Source organism: Patagioenas fasciata, chromosome 20 (genome assembly GCF_037038585.1).
Source record: "Patagioenas fasciata isolate bPatFas1 chromosome 20, bPatFas1.hap1, whole genome shotgun sequence".
NCBI lineage: Eukaryota > Metazoa > Chordata > Aves > Columbiformes > Columbidae > Patagioenas > Patagioenas fasciata.
In genome coordinates this window covers 5,352,220-5,369,122 of record NC_092539.1, presented here as the reverse complement: position 1 = coordinate 5,369,122, position 16,903 = coordinate 5,352,220, and the positions used below count along the sequence as shown (strand labels likewise).

Below are 16,903 nucleotides of genomic sequence, written 5' to 3'. Positions count from 1 at the left end.
TAAGATCGCTACTTACTGTGATATTGTTTGCAGAGTATGAAGAGGAAATACATTTCACAAGAGACTGAGAGAGCACCAGAATATCAATACAACGCTCACAAAGCAAGTTAAATCCATTTTTAGACTGTAATAAACAATGAAGTCTGCAAAACCTTGACAAGAATACATTCTGCATCCTCAAGGAAGGCAGTGCAACAGGGTACATGGAAAGAAGAAGTTTGTTGGTAGCATGAAAACTCAGAGTTGGGTTTGATTATCTTCACCAGCCCAGGGGACTCTGGAGTGTGTTTTTGCTGCTGAATTACAAATAGAAATGAAGCATTCCCTGTGTGCAGCTGGCACATACAGCTCCTTTTGCACAAGGAAATGGCACTTTGTGGTGTCTGGGATAGAGTTAATTTCCTTCATAGCAGCTCATCTGGTGCTGTGGTTTAGACTTGTGACCAAAACAAGGCTGATAATACACTCATGCTTTAGCTGTTGCTGAATAGTGTTTGCAGCACATCAAGGCCTTTTCTGTTTCTCACTCTGCCACCCCCAGTACCCAGGCTGGGGGATACATGAGAAGCTGGGAGAGGACACAACCAGGCAGGTGACCTGAGCTAACCAGAGAGAGATTCTATGCCGTATAAAATCACACTTAGCAATAAAAAGGGAGAAAAGGGGCTTTTAGCTAGGTTAGCCATCTTATGATTGGGAACCAGATGGGTGTCAGTCTACCTGTGGGAGGTGGGGAGCGATTACCATTGCATCATTTGGTTTGGTTTATTTTTCTCCTACTGCTCATTCAGTTAATAACAATTTTTGTCTCAACCCCCAATTTTTCTTGCTGTTACGCTTCCTCTTGCCCCATCCCACTGGAGTGGGGGCAGAGGGGAGTGAGTGAGCAGCTATGCAGCGTTTAGTTCAATACTGTAATGAACCCACAGCACAATTGGAGCACATGGTGGAAACCCATTTACTCATTCTTGTGGCAGCCGTTATGTGAACAACGTGGACACTTTGCGTTCTAGATGTCTCAGTTTCATGTGATGTCTTCCTAAACTTCTAATAGCACAAATTACTGTTTTCCCATCCTTGCCACCACTATAATTTTATATTTTTTCACGTAGTGGTAATAAAAGGGAGACTGTCTTTTTACACCATGTGTGTTATGAATTTGTTTGTCTTTGTATCCTCCATTGATTGACTGGTTTCTATTTTCTTTGTAGGAAGAATATTATAGTTTTTAAAAAATAATCTAAACATTGCTTGTAAGACAACTGTTGAAACAGGACAAAAAAGTGAGGATTGGACATACTAAAATTGTTAACAGTTCAAAAGAAGTCCTTACTGGAACAAGAAATAGACATTCTTGAATTCTTGTTCAATGGAGCTTTGCTGATTTGGGGTGAAGATCCAGGCTTTGTTCATTGCAGGGAGAAGTTGAGTTGAAATATCTAAGACTAAAAAGAAGAGACCACTGAAAAGAGAAAGCTACTGAAGTGAAATAATTTTGTTTTTAAAAATGGCATCCAGAAAGCTTATCTTTGACACATAAGAACAGACACATGGCTAAATATGCTGTAACCTGCTTAGGTTTCCAAAGCAGCAAATTAAACCAGTGGACTATGCAGTGAGTGTCCATTCAGATGAGCAAAGCTCATTGAACACAACAATACTGTAAGAGAACATGTTGAATACTCAATGCACCAAATAATCCTCTTTCGATACAGAGAGAGTAAAAGCTTTTGGGAAAGAGGCAGCAATACTGCATGTGTGAATTGGGGTAAAAAAGAGAGAAAACATTTTGGGACAGGAAAATGAGCAAAACTACTATATTTGCTTTATTTTTCTCTTATGTTTTCATGATAATGGTAGAAATTCTTGTTTCCAGGCAGGGCACTGGTTCCAAGAAGTTTGTTGACTCTGTCTTTCTGGAATAAGGTGTTACTTTGTAGAGAATATTTGAGTTGTTCTCTAAGTCTGTGAGACCTTTGGATGCCTGGAGAATATCAGCTCACATGTTTTCTCTCGCTCTCTCTTCATCGGAATATGAAATACCAGACTGGGTGCTGCCATGTCCTGCTAGACCAAATTACACAGTAGCCTTCCCAGTTGTAGTGAGGTAAGACTGCCGGTGTTGTTGGATTAGTTGAATCAGTAGATCCCATGTGACTACAGCACTTGTTCATGGAGCTTTGGCTTTGATTTCAAACAACCTCATGGAGGAGAGAATTCCTTTTCCATTTCTGGTGAACGTCAAGAGCACCAATGAAAGAACACACTGGTGATAAATCCAGATGCTTATTTGTTTAAATGAGTGCTTTACAGCTGTATGTTCTGTACAAGCCCTGATCCCTCAAACTGCGTGGTGTAAGCCATTCCTCAGCGGTCTTTTACCAGGGGAATCTGAGAGAATCATTTCAGCCTTTTATATGAGCCAATGTGACAGAATCAGGGGTGGCTAACCAGCAAGTGTGCTTTGCGGCTGAACAGTCACTTGGAAAAAAGCAAAACTCGGGAGCTTTGGGTACGCTGTAACTGAGATAAGCTAAGCTTCAGCCCTATCAGAGCAGCCTGGAGTTTAACCAAACAGCTTCTAATTCTGCTTAGGAAAGATTTGCTGAAGATTTAGCTTAAGACAATGTTCTGTAGCCACAGGGATGGGTGAATGAAGGACAGTGTGTCCTTGCAGGCCAGACAAGGAGAGGATGGAAGGAAGGTGTTTCCCATTGCCCTCCTAGCCCCATATACCCTGCACAAGGTGTCTGATTTATTTTCCTTCCATCAGTGACTTGTTTCTAGCCAGGGACCCCTCAGACCTCACATAACAGCAGGAATCGTTAAATGCTCCTGTGCTGCCTTGCCTTCGAGCTACTGAGATTTGCCTGGGTGGGTCGTGCCCTTGAGGTGCTCACATCTCAAACCTTCCCCGAGCCCCGTGGTGCGACTTCTACCCGCCCTCCCGGGCGAATCCAGCCGGGGCTCTGGGAGAGCAGCCGGCTGCCCGTTGCCTGCCGGGAGGACACGGCTCGGCCGCCTCCAGCCCGGCCCGCTCCGGGCCGCTGCCGAGCGCTGAGCCCGGCGGAGGCACCGCGCTGCGGCGCGGAGGGACGCGCAGCCCCTCAGAAACGCGCAGCCCCGCGCCCGCTGCGGCCCTGTCCTCGCCCGCTGCTGTCCGCGGTGCTGAACCGCGCCCGCTCGGGGCGGGGGGAGCGGGGTGTCCCCAGCCTGACTCCGCATCGGGGGGTTCCCACCTCTTCTATTTGTAACTCCTCGAGGTCGGAACCCCCCCAGTATGGTGTCAGGCCGGGAAACAACCTGCTCTCCATTCCGCCTCTCCCTCCCCAGCAGCTCTCTGCTCGGCGAATCGAGCCCCGTGCTGCCTGGCTCCAGTGAGCAGAAAATCAGGGGGCAGAAAAAGAAGAACGCAACGCGTGAGGGTTGCCTGGAATCGCAACCAGTCCTGTTGCAGCCTCCTCCTCCCCCAATCCGAGGGACAGACAAGTTTAGATCTTCCACAGCCCCGTCCAGCGGCTCTTCGCGGTCTCATCCTCTCTTCCCACGGCCCAGGCTCCGTCTGGTCGGAGCTTAAGTTCCTCCTTTTTGCGCCTCCGCCCCTCCCCCTTCTCTAATTATGTACAAAACACTTCTTAGAATAAAATGGCCAGGCTGGGGCTCCTCCCCACTTTCCTCTTCCCCATTCATCCTCTCCAGACCGCTCCAAGCCCCTCCCCCGGTGGCAAGCCCAGCCTCTCACTTCCCTCCTGGAGCCCTTTTCATTTTTATTTCTAACCCTCTCTCCATTCTCCCTGCTGCCTCTACTCCTTCCCCCGATGGCTACGAACTGAGCAGCAGAAGAGAGGAGGGGCGCAGGAATAAGGGAAGGGGGGGTGGAAAAGGCAAGGAAAAGGACGAGGGAGAAAAAAGGAATTTTTTTTTTTCTTTGCCTCTGCCCTTAATGCCCGCGATCTGGATCAAGGAAGGGGATTTTCTGTCTGAGCATGAAAAGGACTGCTAGAGCCCCAGGATTTTCACGCCTGCATTATCAGCCCAACACCCAGTATGCCAGCTGGACAGAGAAGCTCTCCCACAAGTTCCTACCGAGCCGAATAAAACCCACGGGCGACCAGATCTCCGCCAGAGAGGGACGTTAGCATCAGGTAAGGCGAGCGCTGCGGCTGCGGCGGTGCCCCGGCTGCGGGCGCCCACCGGGCTCCCCCGTCCTGCCTCGGCCGCGTTGTGTAACGCGCCCCGCGGTCCCTCTCCGTCCCCGGCCGCGCACACGTTTTCTCTGCCTTGCCCCCCCCACCTTGGGCACAGAGTTACAGGGAGGATGGAGGGGGGGCTGGATGGCAGAAGTCCTGCAGCCCGATTAGCGGTTGTGTGTGTGGTGAGCATGGTACTGGGGAGACTGGGAGCACTGGATCCTACTGGGGAAAGATGTAGCTCCAGGAAGATGCCCGGCAATAGGGTTTCAGCCCGCGACTTGAGGTGGGGGCGGGAGGGAGCCACGCTCCATCTGTATTCCGGAGTGTTGATACATCTCATGGAGGGGGGGGACGACGACACACAGTCCCCAAGGAGATGGTGTCATCTCCACTTAATCCACTGCTCCGTTTTCACAAGTGACAAGCAAATCGCGGAGGAAAAGGAAAGTCTGTCGCCTTCAATCCCACACTGGGCTGATTGCCTCGACTTCTCGTGGGGACTGGGAGACAGCGGCAGAGCCGGGGGAGTGCAGTGATGGCGGGGGTGGGGGGAGCTGCATCCCATAATGCAGGAGATTGGTTTTCTCCAGCTCAGCTCTCAGTGCTGCTTAGGAGGCTGATGTGGAGCATAACTTTGCCTTTTCCAGTCCATGGGGAATAGGGGGACAGAGGGCATTTCAACGCCATTACATCATTTCGAGGTCCAGCACAGCCTGGGTCTGAAGACCCAGTGATAGTCAGAAGAGAGGAGGGCTGTAGGTGTGAGCGTGTTTTGGCTTTGGAGAGTCCCTCTGTGCTTTTACTTGGGAGTGGGGAGAGGAGGGGGTGTCACTTCTTAGGTGCAGCCTCCTTTATATGGGCAGAAACAAGCCGCAGCTGGAGTGCTGGCGGTCTTAATGTGTGAATTTAGCCTTGTGATTGACATCTGCACTAGGTAGGATGGAAGGGTGCTTCATGCTTTACTTTGGCTGCTCATCTGGGTGCATAATTATAATAATTTGGTAATAGCAGTACAGCTGCTTTCCTAAGAGTTGTACAAAAGTATTCAGGGGATGGTGAGAGGAGGAGGTAGTGAGTAAAAAGGAGATGAGGCTTTGGTATAAGAAATATTAAATTATTTTTTAAAAAATTCCTTAAAAAGGAAAAGGATTGATCCAGATCTGTTTGTGAGTGACAGACAAACCCGGGCTCTCTCCCTCCCACACACCACATAGACAAGCAGTCGTGGTCTCCCTCACATGCATGTACATACTAAGCACACAAAACACATGCTGCCGAACTCGCACAGTCCACCCCGTGCTTAAATACAGCATCTTGGTCTCGCTCTCACATGGATGCAAACATCTATTGGAGCTGCGCAACCTCACAGTTCCTCTACACTCAGACACAGAGACCTGATCTACACACGAACACACACTGTAATGTGCAGAAGTAACTGCACTGAGATTCTCATTATGTGAATCAAACATTGAGACATTCACATGAGCACACACACGCTGTCTTCTTTGCAGGTCTCTCAGTAGGTGGTTTGTTCCTCCAGGATAGTCTTCTCCCTTGTAGTTAGTTCCAGGCATTGATTTGGGGTTTGTCTGACTCCAAAGCCCTTTGCGACTCAGCAGAAAAAGCTCACTACATCTTAAATATCTACGTCTGTTTTACTGCTCTTCGCATGTTCTCAGGACTCGTGATTTTGGTACTGGAAAGGCAGACAAGCAGCAGACAGGGGACCAGGGAGATGGTGGGGGGACCAGTGGCAAGCTCGTACCCATCATGCTCTCTCTGATCAAGAGCTGGAGTCTGTGAGTATGGGAAGTGCTCTGCTAGAGTTACGCTGCGTTTTCCCCTGCGAGAGTGCGCATGGGAGCAAAACCACACATGTATCTAGAGCTAAAACATACATGGTACAAGGCTCCACTTCAGTCTTACCCTGCTTCAGGGCAAAACCCATCCTTGGAGTACAAACACTCCCATGCTTTTGCAAGCATTTTTGATCAGAAATGGTGTAGTATGTGCAAGGGAGATGATGTCACTGGTGTTAGATGTATTTAATCAACATCTCCCCTCTGACCTTCCTCCCCTTCACCTCTTTCTGTAGGCCCTAGTGAGGAGACTGTCCAGCCCTCCCAGAACAGGAATATAATGAGGATGACTAAAGTCTGTGTTAGGAGTTTAGAGATGAGGAACGGATGGTGAATTGGCTTGCTCTAGGTAAAAGGTGTCCCAGAAGAGATGACGGAGAATGTGTCTGTGTTCCCTCCTCACCTCTGCTGTTTACTACATCAGAAGCGTGTGTAAGGCTGATGCTAAACACTACACAGGGATGGGTCTGCTGGCAGACAATGATCATTCTTCTCTGTGTAACAGAAATAGTTCCAAGCCCAGTGCTTCAGTCTGCTCAGGCAGAAGTCCTGCTGCCTGCTCAGAGTGCAGCGCTCAGGAACGTGCTGCAGAAACCGACTCCAGCCCTGCTCACCTCCAGAAGTGGAGGGGGATTTCTATAGTTTATCCAGGGCTCTGTGCTGATACAGTATTTACAGCTGATGCAGAAACGTTAAGAAGGCAGGAAAAAATAATGGGGGGGAAGCTAAAGATCAGAAATGGGGGTGATGAGCCCCAAAAATCACCCCGAGGTGTGACGTTTGCAAATGGAAAACCAGGGAGAGACCCCCCCGCCCCGCCACAGCGGGGGAAGCGCGGGAAAGACACCCCCTTGTTCCGCCCCCGCGCAGCTCCGCGCCCGCTGCGCCAGTGCCGGCTCCTGCCGCCGGGCCCCAGGAGGGGGCGCTGTGTCTCCACGCAGCGCGGAGCGGCGCGGAGCGGAGCGCGGGGATCGCCCGCCCCTCACCCCCCCGTTCCCGCCGAGCCGGAGCCAAGCGCTAATAATAATGCGGGGGCGGGGGAACGATAAATAACAACAGGGCTCTCTTCTCCAAGGGGCCCAGGTGCAGCTGAATGGGTTTGGGCCGGATCCTTTCTGGCTGCAAACGCGCTGGTTTTTTTGGGGGGGAGACGGGAGTTCTGCTGAGGATCTGACCCGATACACGCAGGAATCTTTTTACCCGGTGATGAAATGCAGCTACTTCTGGGACAGAGCCCAGCAGCTTTTCCGTGCCAGCAAATACTACAGGGGAAGTGAAAAATCACTTCATGCATTGAAAGTGCAGAGATGAACTTAGTGAGGCAGAATATAAATTACCCGGAGTTAGGTAGCTTGTGCCCTGTGATTTGATTTACACCATCCCTCTTGCAAAAGTATCACGGGATTTTTAACAACCATAAGGACCTTGGCCCATTTCCCTCCAGGCCACGCAGAGCAGCTTCTCAGAAAGACAGAATATCCATGCAGGGAGGGATCTGGTGTCTAAATAGACCTGTGGACCACGATCTGATCCCCCGGTTCTTCCTCTTGCTTGGGAGATACCTGCTGCCTGGGGCAGGATGCTGAGTTACTGAATGGTGCTGGGCTGAGTCAGGGCAGAGTATCTTCTTCCGGCTGGATGTGATACCCAGGGTGTTCTCAGATGCCAGGAGAGGTTTCTGCTCACTGTGCCCCTGCACTGCCATGTCCAGCTGACGTGCTGGGACCAGAGCTCGGTTGGACAGGGCTGCAGCTTGAAATTGGTGTGTGCAAAAGGGAGACATCAGTCAGCAGAGCAGCCAGGGGAAGGAAACTGGATGTATCTGCTGAGTTCTGTCTGGAGAGAGTCAGACATGGGCAGAGCTGGACTAGACAAACGACGTGACATTCACCAGGGTTGGAGAAGTAGGTGTGCGATAGCTGTTGCTGACTTGGCAGGCTGAGCTGTGCCGTTTCAGAAAAGAAAAAGTGCTAGGAGTAGAGGAACAGGAGAAAGAGCAGAAATCAGAGGAGCAGCTGGTTTAGACTGAGCTGAAGACAATTGGAGGCCTCAAGTTTGCTGCAGGGGTGCTGGATCAGATCCTAAGTAAAGGTGGTGTGAATTGGGTGTAAACGTGTTATATTGAAAAGGGGCTCAGAGTCAAGCCCAGGATTCCCTCTGTGGCTGGGTTGGGGAGTTTAATACATGTCTGTACCTTCTCAGCCCCACGCTCGATGAGCTGTTTTCTTGCAGCCTTGAGGCAACACCTGCAAGCAGCATCACAGGAGACAGAGAAAGGCACTTATTTATTTTTGCTCTTTATTCTTCTGAAGTCATGCGTTCTACATCCATTTTACCATTGCCTACAAGGAGCAGCTGACAGAGCTTAGCTGTGCACAAGGCTGTTACTGCGTCTGTGACAGGCCCGCGTGGAGCACGGTGCTGGTGACACTGGTCCCCACGGCAGCACGATGCCCCTATGATGGCACGTCTCTAGGTGTTGACATAGTGTTCCCCAGTGCTTGAACTCTCATATGCATGATTCCCTGCTTCCATTTCAGGAAAAAACCAGCTAGTTGTACTGCTGATGGGTCACGTTTTATGCTGGCAATAGAAATAATAGCGAGTCAGAGCAGTAGCAACTGATCGGAGCAAATAATCTGAAATGACTTCAAATGGTGGCCTCCAGAGGAGGACAGAGTGAATAGCCTTTGCCAGACACATATTGTCGTTATTCGGTGTTTATATTGGTGATAGAAATGCTGGGCAGAGGTAGAAACTCAGATGCCAGGAGCACCAGTACAGTTTTCAAGCCAAGGAACAAATTCTGTCTGTGTGTTAGCAGTGAGCACTGTTCAATGGAGTATTGCCATCACGGTGACATCTTTGGTCCCAGAAGTTCACAAATGACAACAAAGCCAGCTCTGGGTTGACATATACAAAACAATGACACAAAAGCTTGTAAACCAAGCTGGGAGAGGTTCTCACACATAACAGAGGCTCCAGGGCTTTTTGTTGGAAATCAAAACAGAATATAGGAGCAGAGGGAGCTCTCACTCCCATCCGTTCTCCCGTACTGCCTGATTTCTAGCAGCATAGCTTTGTTCTTGCAATCTCTTCGTGCTTGGGACTGGTCTCATGGCTATCTTGATATAAAGTGTGCACTTCTACCTGGTGTTCATAGAAGATAAAGCCTACAGCCTTATGACAGGTCGTATAACCTCGACTTTAATATCTATGCATATTACAGCTGAAATACACCGTATGGTGAGTACCTGTGAAAGGCTTGGAACCACTTGCTGTAAATCATCCCAGCCAGTTGAAGCCAGGGGAGTTCACAGGCTCCATGGTGAGTGAGGATTTCTTAGGGTTTGATTTAGAGCGTGATTTAGAACCTGGCCTGTGCTCTAGACTCTGTGTCCATCATGATTTTGGATGCAGTTTTGGCCAGAAGTCCTGAGTCGGCACAACTGATCCCATTTAGCTATCTCTTTACTCTGGCTGGAGCTGCCTATGAGGTTGTCAGATACGTTGCTAACGTTGAAGACCTTGGTGGTAACTTATTCTTGCAGTTGTGGATGCTGATACGGGAAGCAGGGTGGAAGGTGGGGAGTGCGAGCTTTAAATAATTGGCTTTTGCAGGCAGAATATTCCAGGTGTGCCAGCCAGGACCAGAAGAATAAATAAAACCAAGTTTGTTCCATAATTTAGAGCATTAGTTAGAAAATAACAAAGAAACTAAAACTAACCAAGGAGAGATTCTAAGGATGGGAGGAGGCTGACGATGCAGGGGAGGCCAGAGAACCAGGACAAGCAGGTGTGAATCTTTAGCTGGACCTGTGGGATCAGTGGCATAACCAGCAGTGAGGCAGGCTGGGAGTGCTGGAGCAGCCGGGTTGCTTTCAGCGTGTGACTGCTCTCCGAGCAGGTACAGATGGTGAGCGGGTAAGTGGAGCCCTCAGACATATGCTGGGGTACATATGTGGCTATGGGTCCCTCCTGGCTCGGACCACCTCCTTGCCTAGAATATGAGGATGCTGGAGTTATTCCAGGCATCTCTTGCACTGCTCTGTTCTTGGGGGAGATTTGCAGTCAAAATCGAAGGTGTGTTTTGGGGGAGCAGGGAGAGCTTAGGAGAGATAAGGTGAGATTGAAGAATGCCTGAGAAAGTCAAAGGCAATAACTAACCAAGACAGCATAATGTCTGTGTTAAAATTGTGGATGGAGATAAAAAAGCAGCAGGGAGGATACATGTAACGTAGCCTTAAGACCAGCAGCTATTTCTAGAATTGCTTATGTCATGTCATCTGAATTCGGAGTTGCTTCTGCAAAACAACTCCAGGCTTCGCTGTTTTATGCCTGAGAATGCTGATAATGTGTTTATCTGCTACTTTCACTCTCCTAAAAGAGAAATATCAAGTATTTGAAAATGATGGTGGGTTGCTGTACTGTGTTTTAGGCAGTGAATAGACAAATCTAATCAGCCAGGGAAAAGCCACCAGTTAGGGTTCTCCCACAATGTTTATATGGTGCTGGCTTAAAGTAACCTAACAGCGGTAATTAGAGTTCTCATAAGTATTTTGGCAAAATATTTTTTTGTGCATTTAGCAATACACGTGTATCAATCCTCTTATTTTCTTGGGGGACAAGAGTTAATTATAAATACAGTGATTACAACTGGATGTGTTGCTCAAGGTATTTGCCAGTGACATGGAGGAAGGAGGGATACCTTTTGATGATGGAGACAGATTGGACCTTCTTAGGACTCTGGAGAAACTGAGAAGTGGTCTAACCAGAAGAGCAGGACACTGAGGGGAGCAGAAAGGCATGGATGAGTGCTGGCACTCTCAGGATGACTGTTTAGCTATCTGAGGACATGCAAAGCCAGTAGTTGTCCCAGGACTGTCCTGTGCAGTGTCACCAGGAAGCCCAGCTCCCCTGGGTATGGCCATTTCTTTGCTGAGTCCTCTTATGCTTTTGGTTTTCGTCATATTCTGCAGTATGTAAATAGTTATGAGTTGTGTGCAAAAATATTTTGTTTGGGATTTGTTTTACATCTGGTGCCATATAACATCCTTGTCTGTTTCAGACTTTCTGTGGGAAAGAGAAGGAGTGAATACCCATTTTTCGTTGTCCATCTCTCCCCTACTTGTGATGGGGGAGACATCAAATCACACCCTTGTCTAAATGGTATGCAGGCCCCACTTCTGCAGGGTGTGTAACTGAGTGCTTAGATATTGCTCACAGAATATTGAATATAGACTTGTTTTCAAATGTGTACTGAAGTGTTGCTGACCCAGTGCAATGATAACTGTGAAGGGCCTGATCCTGTGATTTGAATCACACAGACAAACTCTTAATTACAATCCCACGGACATAATGAAACATATTTCCAGGATCAAAGTCTAAGCAACTGTAAATCCATACACATGCTGCGTGCTGAGTGAATCATGTTTATGATCTGCCGGAGTTCAGCTTCTTTGTTCCAAAATGCTGGTCAGGAAGGCAGAAGAAATATTCCCCAGGATATTATAAAGACTAACATATCATCTGAAGGAGAATCAATGGAGATTGATGGCAAATTAGATGGATACTTGAGACATTAAAAGGAAGGACGGAAAATAGAAGTGAGAGTATAATTGAACCGTATTAATATATTTTAAATTGCTTTACAAATATTAACAAGTTAAATAAGGAAAGCCTGGAAATAATAGTTTATTTAGTCTGGGAAAGCTAGGAGTTAGAAGGGACATCTGGGTTCCAGTACAAAAGTATATGAAGGTTAGAATGAAAAGTGATCAGAAACATTTTAATGCTTTGATGATATAAGAACAAGGGGGCACATCAAAATTAAAGGGCACAACTTTTAAAGCAAATTAAAAGGAAATAGTCCTTTCTTCAGTGTATAGTGAAGCTACGCAATTCCCTGCTGCAGGATGTCGCTAAGATAAAAGTCTGGATGGATTTGAAGTGTAAAGGGCTACATAACTTTTTAGCAATTAATAGCATTTGCAGCTCTGCAATGTAGGACAATGGTAATCAGATCTTATGCTTCAAAGCAAAAGCTGACCATCTTCTTGGGTCAGGAAGGACATTTTTCTCTGCACAGAAAGAAGATAATATGGATGGCCAGGTAATATGACTGGATATGGTCGATCCTGCTAGAAGCTAAGTCAGCAAGAGATTAGCAAATTGCTTCTGTGGGTGCTGGATTAAGGTATTATAAAAAGGTTTTCATCAATGCCAGACAGAATATCAATCCAACAATCTCCTCTTCTGTGTCAACTCCCACAAAAGTAATTCCACTGATTACAGTAGGTATTGAAGTAGGACATAAAATGGGTGGTTATAAGCAGCTGCAATGACCCTGAGCTGCACATTTCTGTTTCCTCTATCACAACCGTTATCTGCTGGATGGTGCAGAGCTCAGATGAGCCTGGAGTCTCTCGGTGCTGGGTACTGTTCAGACGTGAGCTCCCTGCAGTCCAGACAGAGGAGGAGGAAAAGAAACAGGGAATGCCATCACCTCTGCTCCGAACCAGAGAAAGTGCAGCACAAGGCTTGAGGATCAATTGAAATCCTATTAGAGTCTGTGGAAGCATTTCAGTTCACAGGAACAGGAGCTCGGGCTTGGCCTTGGCAGATTTTTTTGAGTAGTCGGTGGCAAGGTAAACGGAACATTTGAGGAAACAGGACCTTAAATATCTCAGTGGGATATGCTGAACACTTGGAAAATCAGCCTCCAAGGTGTTTGTAAAATGTCACCTTAAAGAATTTGCCCAAGGCTGCGGCAGAGATAAACGCCTGGATGCATTAAATCTAGAGATGTAATCAAACCAGCCTGGTAGGAGTGAGAGAGTGGAGGGACATTAGTGAAAGAGCCCATTAGTCTCCCACCTCTTCCCACATTTTCTCCCCAGCACTACAACCCCACACACCAGAGGGTTCCCAGATGCCTTCTCCAGCCAGAGGTCCACCCTGTCTGCCATATGCTGGGCACAGTCCTGCATCCTGCCCATGGGCTTCCACCATAGCTGGGGATGTGCTGGTGGAAGGAAGCAGCAACCTGCCTTTCTGCATACTCCTCATATCGGCCGTTCTTTTCCCTGTTGCTGAAGACATACATTTGGGTCGAGGGAGGACAGGCTGCTGTAGACAGGCAAGGATGCTCAGCTTCAGCAGGTGACACTTGTAGAGGGCCGCTTGTCCAGCAGCCATAAGCATCACCAGTTGAGCAGAGAGGAGACTGCTCTTCTATGGTCAGCTGCACTGGGGCTGAGACAGATGACAAAACTGTGTTTCCTTCAGAAAGGTGGGAAGGATGAAAAGCTACTGGCTGTGAGGAAAGCATACGCTCCAGAGGGAATAAAGCTCTGAGACAGGCGCATGGCTGGGGCTGGGAGGGAGCGGAGAGTTGGCAGGTAGGAATGCAAAGTTCACTGGCAACGCAAGTGTGAATGCTGAGACCAGTCACCACACTGGGACAAATGATTCCTTTGCTTCCTGGATTGCAAACAAGAGACAGATGTGATGGGCAGGTGCAAATCTGTCGACAAGATATTGTATTGGTGTGATGATGATTGTGCTCATAGGCTTGGCTGGAAAGGGGTAGGATGGACAAGGGAGGTTTTGCTCTGCAAAATGCATGAGAAAGATGCATGTGAAAAAAGAGCTATGAGGTAGGACTGCAGTTTACCTGTGTTACTGGAAGATTGATTTCTAATGAAAGGAGCAGAGAAGGGAGGGGAATAAAATTTTACAGGTGGCAGGAATAGGGATCAGAGCTTTAAAATGGCAGTTGTGAGTTAGTATTTTTGAAGGATTGTTTCAAATGTGACTGCAGATAACTGGTGCTAGGTTCTGATTTCCAACCATTTGCATTTAAAAAAGAAAGAGACCAGCACACTGGCCTCAGTGAAATTCTGCTGGATTTCCCCCAGAGAATCAGAATTGTCCCTGCATTTCAAGTATGTAGAACACCAACAAGGCTGAAAGGTGAGGTGAGGGTCTAACAGGGGAATGGCTGGCAGGAATAAGCAGATTGTAGACTAGGCTGAAAATTCAGGGATCTGTAATAAAACTGCATGGTGAGGGATAGTGAACAAAAGACTATAGGTATATGATGGTTTACGGAGCACAGGACAGATGTGTCTCTAAGGAGACTCCAATAAGGAGTAGAAGGGAGCAGCAGCTGTTTTGGGATGCAACAGCGCTGGGTGAATAAAGCAGCACTGTAGCAAGGTAGTTCAATCCCAATGCTGTCACCAATGTGTTATATATGACCTTGGGCAGGTCACTTCGGCTGATATCTTTCAGAAGAGCTTTTTAAATGCATGTTCCCACGCATAAGAGCTGACTTTCTTATAGCCAGTGCTGTGGTTCTGAGCCCTCCAGCTCATATAGTGGATGGGAACCACTCGGGGGACTCGGCTCCAAGTTTGGGATGAGAAAAACAATCTGTTTGGTTTTTTTAAGAATACAGCAACCTGTGTCCTCGGGATATGTAGCCCCCATAGACTGATGTTCAGCAATACTCAGTCTTTATATTTCCAGTGCTGGGCAAAAGTAGCACTGGTTTGCATCTGACCCCCTTCTAACCCAGCACAATGGCCCAACATTTAGAAGACTGGTCTGAATTAATCCCTCATTGCATAAGACCACTAATGAAGTTGGCCTTTTACTGGAATATATAAGGGAAGAATATGCTAACTGTATCTCTTTCCCTCCCTTGCTCAGAGAAATAGGGCTTTTACTTACACAACATGCACGATGAAGTGTGCACGTGCACAATACACACATGTGCATTGTGCTTTAAGAAGCCTGAATAAAGACCACTGTTCCCGTGCAGCGTATTAGACTTTTTACCGACTTCAGCATTTGCAGTAAATAGCAATTAATGATAAAGCTGCTTACATTAAAAAGAAGAGCAAAAGAGGCTGATAAGTCCTTCCTACCAGTGGATTCTCCCGCAGTGCTTCTCATTACTGTTTGTTTTCAAGTTTGAAGACAGAAATTTTGTCCAGGGCTTTTATATATATAAATATACATATATTTTTTTTTTCTCACTGCTACTTCTTCAAGGCAGCTCTTCCATAGAGCCTTGAGACCAGTGAAGTACAGTCTGCAAACCCTTCATATCTCAGATAACAGAGATGCTGCTTTGATGCTGGGGGCATGACCCTCCCTTGGGTGCCAGAATAGAGGTGGACAGAGGGCTGGGGACAAACGCACATGCGGCTGCCCTGGCACAGCCTTACTGCTTGTCTGCAGACCGCTGCAAATCGGATTGGAAGCTGGGGAAAAAGAAATCTACAGGAGAGCTGAGATACACTCTGGATTTGATCTTTTTGTGTGTAATTTTAAAATTCCAGGCTCTTGAAAGGGTGTGTGGGCTGATTTCCAGCTCAATAATGTGGTATTTTTGTAGTGAGATGCTCAGGATGCTTTTGCACACCCTATGCAGAGTCTTCTGGGACAGCGCTGAAGGACTGGAAGATGACAATAAGCCTTTGGAGGGTTGGTGCTTGCTCATATTGGCTACAACTGATGTTAATAAAGCAAGATTTACCCAGAACTAGGTTTCTTCTTAGTAGAAGCTTGTTTCTTCCTGAAGAAAACCCCAAAAGTGAACTAATACAAATGCGGTGTCTATGGCTAAGGAATGCGGGAGCAGAGTTCTTTGCCAATGTAGAAGCACCCAGAAATATTTAGATGCCTAACTCCTAAATATGTGCCTAATTCTCTTGAAATCCACTGGATGCAGGAAGCTAAGTAAGTGATGGTGCCCCAAATATAATACCTGTGGGGCTGAGATTGCCAGGGGGTGGCTGTGAGCAGGGTCCTGTACTGGAAAAGCCAGAGATAGAAATGGGTGTCAGAGATGCCTGAGGATCCCCAGGACAGGCTGGTTTGTGTTTGTTTGCTTTTGGTTATTTCTGTTGGTTGGTTTTTTTTGCTTAATGTTAGATACACTTGGGCATGACATGTTCCAGTTATCTATAGGGACCTCATACCTATTTGGTTACACATTAGAGACAGTGGTGCTTAAAAAAAATTCAGAAGAATTCAGAGAAATAGATGGTAAAAAGGGATGCTCTGGCTGTCTTAAAATAAAACAGCAGTAGATGACAGTTTCTAATGGAAAAAGTAAATCCAGTCTCAGATTATTTCCCAGGAACTTTTCTCTCATTTTTTGATATAAGGATTTGCTCACTTTTTTTTTTTTCTGTGAATCTAATTATTTTACTATAAGTTCTCTGTTGAATGCAGGTTTAGACTAGAAGAGAGCAAAGGACTATGAAAGTCATCAGCTTAAGAAACTTGCAGAATCTCAGCCTCTTGTGTTGTTACGAAGATCTGACAGACAGTTATTGTAATTCCTAGTGGGGATAGCTGAATAATGATGACTTTTTTTTTGTCAATTGGGTTCTGAAACAAAATGAAAAGAAAAAATTACTTTTAGCTATTCAAACATAATTAAGGTGAAGGGAAGAATGAGAAAACTCTTTTTATATGCAGGACTAGAAGGAAAGGAGAAGAAAAAATCACTTCAAAACTTTATATCTTGCAGAAATGCATGACGTTTTTCATAACTGGATTATTTCACTTTCGTTTGGGTTTTTTCCTCATTTCCTCTAGATCTGCTTTGTAAACATTTCAATATGAAGCATTTAAGTTAAGAAATAATGCAGTCATGTACTTTGATTCTTTTCACTTTTTCCCATCCCATTTTTTGACAGTAACTATCTAATGGATTCAGCCTGAATTAATAAACGTTGTCAGTCAATCCCCAAGAACATTTTTGTGCCTAATTTTAGTATATGTTAAAAATAATGTCTGGCATCTTTAGTGCCTATGATTGCAGTTTCCTTT

General features: G+C 46.7%; 1 protein-coding gene across 1 annotated transcript in view; it reads left to right on the top strand.

Annotated features, from left to right (window-relative positions):
* The first annotated feature begins 3,748 nt into the window (after window positions 1-3,748).
* The window catches only part of BRINP1 (BMP/retinoic acid inducible neural specific 1), an 88,451-nt gene continuing 75,296 nt past the window's right edge, over window positions 3,749-16,903 (top strand). Inside the window, exon 1 of the mRNA XM_065854066.2 lies at window positions 3,749-4,145. The gene's annotated coding sequence lies outside the window, so the exon portion shown is untranslated. The remainder of the gene's footprint in view (window positions 4,146-16,903) is intronic.